This window comes from Schistocerca americana, chromosome X (assembly GCF_021461395.2).
Source record: "Schistocerca americana isolate TAMUIC-IGC-003095 chromosome X, iqSchAmer2.1, whole genome shotgun sequence".
Taxonomy (NCBI): domain Eukaryota; kingdom Metazoa; phylum Arthropoda; class Insecta; order Orthoptera; family Acrididae; genus Schistocerca; species Schistocerca americana.
The window spans coordinates 201,384,467-201,392,239 of NC_060130.1; the positions used below are offsets into that span (position 1 = coordinate 201,384,467).

A 7,773-nucleotide genomic window follows, 5' to 3' on the forward strand; every position below is an offset into this window, starting at 1 on the left:
ACTACTTACACCTAACTAACCTAAGGACATGACACACATCCATGCCCGAGGCAGGATTCGAACCTGCGACCGTAGCAGTCGCGCGGTTCCGGACTGAGCGCCTAGAACCGCTAGACCACCGCGCCCGGCGTTTGCCATCTGATTTACATTTAGCAGATAGAGCACAAGCTATAGATCACGGTTCAGTTTTTATTCGTCGTAGTAATATGGCAAAGGAAATTAATTTTCAACCGTTTGAGCATTCTCCTCAGTGGGGAAGAGGTCGTTTTTCAGCTATCCATCTACTCCAGTTGATTAGGCTCTGAGAATTATCGACTTCAAATTCTTTAGGTAGTCGACCATTTTAAGTTGTGCCACGGGCGTTTATGACTTGAGCTGTTTTGCGCCCTAAAGCAACAATAAACAATCACACGGAACTTGGTACACCCCCGCTTTTTGAGACACAGGTCGTCTCTCGCTGTCCCCAGTGAGGCTCGTATTTTCGTTGACGGGCTGAAAGCTGGCGTGATGCAGGGTTTTTGCTGTAGTCTGCCAATTTTTTACGATAGACTGCCGGCAAACAGGATGAAAGCGGTCTTCCTATCGTAGTCTTCCTTGCTTTCGGTTTCCGTCCGTTCTTGCGGCTCTTGCGTCGCAGTGCCGTCCGAATCATCGGCTGCTGTATCCATTCTCGTGGAAGACGGATTACAGGTGCCGCAGCCCTGCCGTCAGACTTCGTTCGTTTGAAATGGAGTATGTCCAGTGTACTAGAGTGTAGAGAGTGCTGTTCTTCTGCGAGGGATGGTAGCAGCTGGAGGCATGGAAATGTAAATCCGTATGCGTTCGCTTAAGGTATACACGGTGGGCAAGCGACGCGTCGGGGCTACACTGAACTAAGACTTCGAGAAAGGGAAAAGGCACTCCGTCTTCAGGCCACAAGTGGCCCATCGGGACCATCCGACCGCCGTATCATCCTCAAGTGAGGATGCGGGTAGGAGGGGCATGTGGTCAGCACACCGCTCTCCCGGTCGTTATGATGGTTTTCTTTGACCGGAGCCGCTACTATTCGGTCGAGCAGTTCCTCATTTGGCATCACGAGGTTGAATGCACCCCAAAAAATGACAACAGCGTATGGCGGCTGGATGGTCACCCATCCAAGTGCCGGCCACGCCCGACAGCGCTTAATTTCGGTGATCTCACGGGAACCGGTGTATCCACTGCGGCGAGGCCGTTGCCCCGAGAAAGGGAAGCTTGCCGTCTTTTTCTAATTCCATCGTAAACTGGATGTTTTCCTGTGTGGAATTCAGATGTTCTAAGAATTTCTGTAATTTTTAGAGTCAGTGTGGCCAGCTAATATAATGTAGTCTACCTATCTCTGGTTCGCATAGCCGATAATTTAGACAGTAGTCGCTACATTCCTTACGTGTTACGGCAGTGCCGCATCTTAAAGATCTTCGTGGCGTCATATTTCAGCAAAATAATGCAAGACAGCATGGTACCCGTTCTGTCCTGACCTACCTCGATACAGAGCCTGTTCGTGCTTCGTGCACTGACCTAGACAGCGTGTTCTCCTGAGCTCGCTCTGTCTCTGAATGTAAATATCTGGTAATGGGATGCCGATAGACTGGTACGCCGCCACTTGACAGCTAGTAAGATTGATGAACTCTCTGGCATAGAGTTCGCGCAGCATGGAATGACGTACCCGCATGTGTCATGCAAGCTCAGTTAGACGGTGCCCGGCAGGTAAGAGGCGTTTGTGCTGCCAGAGGTTGGAGCTCAGTGAACTGAATTTCACACCCTGAATACCACCAAAACACCTAAAAATTTAATCATGTATCCTCCCTACTAATTTTATATACACATTGAAAAAATGTCATTGCCGGCCTGTGTGCCCGAGCGGTTCTAGGCGCATCAGTCTGGAACTGCGCGACCGCTACGGTCGCAGGTTCGAATCCTGCCTCGGGCATGGATGTGCGTGTTGTCCTTAGGTTAGTTAGGTTTAAGTAGTTCTAAGTCTAGGGGACTGATGACCTCAGATGTTTAGTCCTATAGTGCTCAGTGTCATTTGAACCATTTTTGAAAAAATGTCATTATTTGCTATCCTTAGAAACACTGCAGTTTTTAACACAATTTGAAACTTCCACGTGTACGAAGTTACGCCTCTTGGAGTGTTGCGACAATGTTTCGCTTCCACATCTCTCTGCCAGTGAGTAGAGAGCGTCCCGTGTCGAAACTTTGACCCGATCGCACTCAAGATAATTTTGCTGTAAATAAAGACCCTCTGACACTTACGTTCCTGAAAAGTAACCTGTAGCTAGAATGAGATTTTCACTCTGTAGCGGAGTGTGCGCTGATATGAAACTTCCTGGCAGAGTAAAACTGTGCCGGACCGAGACTGGAACTCGAGACCTTTGCCTTTCGCGGGCAAGTGCTCTACCAACTGAGCTACCCAAGCACGCCTCACGCCCCGTGCTCACAGCTTTACTGCTTCTACCTGTACCTCGTCTCCTACCTTCCAAACTTTACAGAAGCTCTCCTGCGAACCATGCAGAACTAGCAATCCTGAAAGAAAGGATATTGCGGACAAAGGTCCCGAGTTCGAGTCTCGGTCCGGCACAACGGGTACCATGCTGTCTTGCATAGTTTCAAGCTGTAGCAGATACTGGATATATTACCTGTAAGAAATTTATTAATTTCGTTACTGAAATTCAAGTACTGTTTTCCTAAGAGCTGAATTTTTAATTAGAGATGTGAAGACGCCTCTGTATAGTGTTTTTAGTTAGTTTTACGCAGTGTATCCTTGAACTGCCTTGTGTGAATAGCAATAGCAACTATTCATATGTTACAATTTAATTAATGAAGCGGAAAAGAGTACCGAAGAGATACTGGCAGTTAATGTATCATTTATGGACTGCCTACCAATACGGATTTGGTTCGTTCCCTTGACATCACATTCACGATTATTTGTGTCTAATTACTTTGTTTCTACGGTCCCAGCTTCGAATCCTGCCTCTGGCATGGATGTGTGTGATGTCCTTAGGTTATTGATTGGCGGCTCCATAGAGTGCTGTGTGCACAACGACCATATACGTGAAATTACAAGGAAGGTCAGCGTTTCCCATAATTTTGGTGGTTTATTGACAGCAAAATCGATTTTGAATCACATAATGATCGTCTTCAGTGCTGTAGTGCAAAAATTAAAACTCATAGGCACTGGTGTCAAGTTATTTTCAGTAACGAAAGCTATGAAACGATTACAATAACTCTCTAAATTATCGGCTATGTGAACCAGAGATAGGTAGACTACATTTTCCCCGAATAGATCATGAGGCTCAGCGGCACCGACCGGCCGCCATACCATCCTCAGCCCATAGGCGTCTCTTGATGCGGATATGGAGGGGCATGTGGTCAGCACACCGCTCTCCCGGCCGTATGTCAGTTTCCGAGACCGGAGACGCTACCTCCCAACCAAGTAGCTCCTCAGTTTGCCTCACAAGGGCTGAGTGCACCCCGCTTGCCTACAGCGCTCGGCAGACCGAATGGTCACCCATTCATATACTAGCCCAGCCCGACAGCGCTTAACTTCGGTGATCTGATGGGGACCGGTGCTACTACTGCGGCAAGGCCGTTGGCCAGGTAGAAACAACCACATTAATAATTTCTTTCCTCTCTAGCATAATAGAACAGCGTTCTGTAGTCTACGATACGTTTTACTAGGAATTAGTTTCAATGTATTCTGGAAAGTTGAAAAAACAGCGACAAGTCTCTTTTTTTTTGCTAATGTTTTGTGCCTCTACCGGTTTCAGGCTGGCTTGCCAATGTCTAGACGAGGTGTAGCTTAGTTTGGAATGTGGCTCTGTGGTTATGACTTGGTGAATCCAGTGAATGTGAAAGCAAAAATCTTGATCGTGGTGACAGACTCGTCTGTAGCTTTGTCCGAGGTCTTCGCTAGTTACCAATGCCACAGTTCGGTCGAGAGTTGGCGAAGCCAACGAAACTGAAAGCTAATACGTTCCATCTCTGCCCAAGTCCTTTTCCGCACAGTTGCCAAATACTCGATGGCATCGAGTGTCGCAACACGAAATAGGGCAAGGTTCTGTCCTGTGCTTTCTGAAACACAAGAGAGATTATTACTTCCCAATGGATGAAACGGTAATTTGCATACTCTGTGCAAGTCTTATGAAACAAGTGAGAGGAAAGAGGCCTTGATAACGACGGGGAAAAAGTCATCTTAAGGAGTACGCACTTGTCCATGGAAATACAGGGTGTTTCAAAAATGACCGGTATATTTGAAACGGCAATATAAACTAAACGAGCAGCGATAGAAATACACCGTTTGTTGCAATATGCTTGGGACAACAGTACATTTTCAGGCAGACAAACTTTCGAAATTACAGTAGTTACAATTTTCAACAACAGATGGCGCTGCAAGTGATGTGAAAGATATAGAAGACAACGCAGTCTGTGGGTGCGCCATTCTGTACGTCGTCTTTCTGCTGTAAGCGTGTGCTGTTCACAACGTGCAAGTGTGCTGTAGACAACATGGTTTATTCCTTAGAACAGAGGATTTTTCTGGTGTTGGAATTCCACCACCTAGAACACAGTGTTGTTGCAACAAGACGAAGTTTTCAACGGAGGTTTCATGTAACCAAAGGACCGAAAAGCGATACAATAAAGGATCTGTTTGAAAAATTTCAACGGACTGGGAACGTGACGGATGAACGTGCTGGAAAGGTAGGGCGACCGCGTACGGCAACCACAGAGGGCAACGCGCAGCTAGTGCAGCAGGTGATCAAACAGCGGCCTCGGGTTTCCATTCGCCGTGTTGCAGCTGCGGTCCAAATGACGCCAACGTCCACGTATCGTCTCATGCGCCAGAGTTTACACCTCTATCCATACAAAATTCAAACGCGGCAACCCCTCAGCGCCGCTACCATTCCTGCACGAGAGACATTCGCTAACGATATAGTGCACAGGATTGATGACGGCGATATGCATGTGGGCAGCATTTGGTTTATTGACGAAGCTTATTTTTACCTGGACGGCTTCGTCAATAAACAGAACTGGCGCATATGGGGAACCGAAAAGCCCCATGTTGCAGTCCCATCGTCCCTGCATCCTCAAAAAGTACTGGTCTGGGCCGCCATTTCTTCCAAAGGAATCATTGGCCCATTTTTCTGATCCGAAACGATTACTGCATCACGCTATCTGGACATTCTTCGTGAATTTGTGGCGGTACAAACTGCCTTAGACGACACTGCGAACACCTCGTGGTTTATGCAAGATGGTGCCCGGCCACATCGCACGGCCGACGTCTTTAATTTCCTGAATGAATATTTCGATGATCGTGTGATTGCTTTGGGCTATCCGAAACATACAGGAGGCGGCGTGGATTGGCCTCCCTATTCGCCAGACATGAACCCCTGTGACTTCTTTCTGTGGGGACACTTGAAAGACCAGGTGTACCGCCAGAATCCAGAAACAATTGAACAGCTGAAGCAGTACATATCATCTGCATGTGAAGCCATTCCGCCAGACACGTTGTCAAAGGTTTCGGGTAATTTCATTCAGAGACTACGCCATATTATTGCTACGCATGGTGGATATGTGGAAAATATCGTACTATAGAGTTTCCCAGACCGCAGCGCCATCTGTTGTTGAAAATTGTAACTACTGTAATTTCGGAAGTTTGTCTGCCTGAAAATGTACTGTTGTCCCAAGCATATTGCAACAAACGGTGTATTTCTATCGCTGCTCGTTTAGTTTTTATTGCCGTTTCAAATATACCGGTCATTTTTGAAACACCCTGTATGTTGTTAGTGGGAATGCTGAGCCGGCCGGGGTGGCCGAGCGGTTCTAGGCGCTTCAGTCTGGAACCGCGCGACCACTACGGTCGCAGGTTCGAATCCTGCCTCGGGCATGGAATGTGTGCTGTCCTTAGGTTAGTTAGGTTTAAGTAGTTCGAAGTTCTAGGGGACTGATGACCGCAGATGTTAAGTCCCATATTGCTCAGAGCCATTTGAATTTGGGAATGCTGAAATAGACGATGTTGGAAAACACGGCCTTTCTAACAGATTAGTCATCCTCTAGCTTAAAGATTATTGCAGCCTAAGGTGGCCGTTTTGCGGAGTTCCAACAATCGCAATGCAGGTGCAGGGATGGAGTATCTGATGAAAAATGTTGACTGCCGCGTATCACCGCAAGTACGGAGAGATAGTCGTGCCTGTTTCTCTGAAAATCTTCAGTAATTTAAAAGACGCGATTGGCCGTCGCGCAGGCAGACACTGAACCGTCATTGCCACACGTGTGGCCACTGCCCGCTTCCACCAGTGTTTACTGATGAAGTCGTAGCGCAGATTGTTTCAGCACGCCAGCTGGCATAAACTGAGCAACATCCTTGTAAACATATTTGGGTTAGTGAGTAGAGTGCGTGACGATGCCTCGATAGCAGTTCTGAAGTGATCTGGTATCACAAAGTTATTCTTATTTATGGATTCTTTCGTCGCGCTTCTTAATAGAAGAATTCCATGTTGAGGGTTGAATAACACTTACGCGGTTTTTTGTTCTACTGATTGTTATTTGTATGTACTAGTTTTCGGCATATTAGGCTATCTTCAGATAACTGCTGGCTATTTACAAGGAGATTGTGTTGTTATGAACCACACATTCTGGACTAAGATACACTTAGCCCTAAACCCCCAGCTGGTTCTAAATGACCAATTGCAACTGAACACATTACCACTCTTAACACAATACAGTAAACTTGCTACTGACCGCAAAGTGTCCCAATAGTAAACAAATTCATACCCCAATATAGTGTATTATCTCTTATGTGTCTACATTCCTAACTGTAACAATGTAATATTTGGTATTTATTAATGCACAATTTTACTAATAACAAAATGTAACCCCCAAAGAAAACATCCCTGTTCTACAACTAACAATTGGTGTCCAGTGCAGCTGTTCACAAACTTCAAAAAAAAAAAAAAAAAGAAGGTTTAGTAATAATGTGTATTGCAAATAATACTATTTGTTGTACATGGTACTGACAAACCATAAAATGTGATTTATTATGTTAAAGAACAGTTTTACAGAACAAAAAGTCAAAAAATGGCTCTGAGCACTATGGGACTTAACATCTATGGTCATCAGTCCCCTAGAACTTAGAACTACTTAAACCTAACTAACCTAAGGACAGCACACAACACCCAGCCATCACGAGGCAGAGAAAATCACTGACCCCGCCGGGAATCGAACCCGGGAACCCGGGCGTGGGAAGCGAGAACGCTACCGCACGACCACGAGATGCGGGCAACAAAAAGTCAAAAGACCCGTTTGACAATTTCAAAGACAATACCACAACTAAAGATCGTATGCAAGTGCGTTGTATCTTAGTCCAGAAAGTTTGGTTCGTAAGAACAGAATCTCCTTGTAAACAATAGCCAGTAGTTACCTGAAGATGGCCTAATAAGCCGAAAACTGGTTCATACAAATAAAAATCAGTAGAACAAAAAACCGCCTAAGTGTTATTCAGCCCTCAACAAAGTTATTCAATTTCCATGTATCGACTTTTAAGTAAAGTTGAGGCACATAGTCAACGCAATTTTAGTTTTTGTTTTGGCTAAGCACCATTTCTTATTAAAGAAACCATTTTCGTCCTCTTAGGATTCTGACGTAACGGCGCAGGCACTCACAGCCTCTGATTCATTTGCTTATTTATTATTACGGCATAACGGATCGTCAACAGTGAAAAAAATGTTAAAATTCCCAAGGGACCAAACTGCTGAGGTCATC

At 45.7% G+C, this 7,773-nt stretch overlaps 1 pseudogene; it reads right to left on the reverse strand.

Moving 5' to 3' along the window:
- Positions 1-3,494: 3,494 nt before the first annotated feature.
- LOC124556910 lies at positions 3,495-3,612 on the reverse strand (annotated as a pseudogene).
- Positions 3,613-7,773: the final 4,161 nt, after the last annotated feature.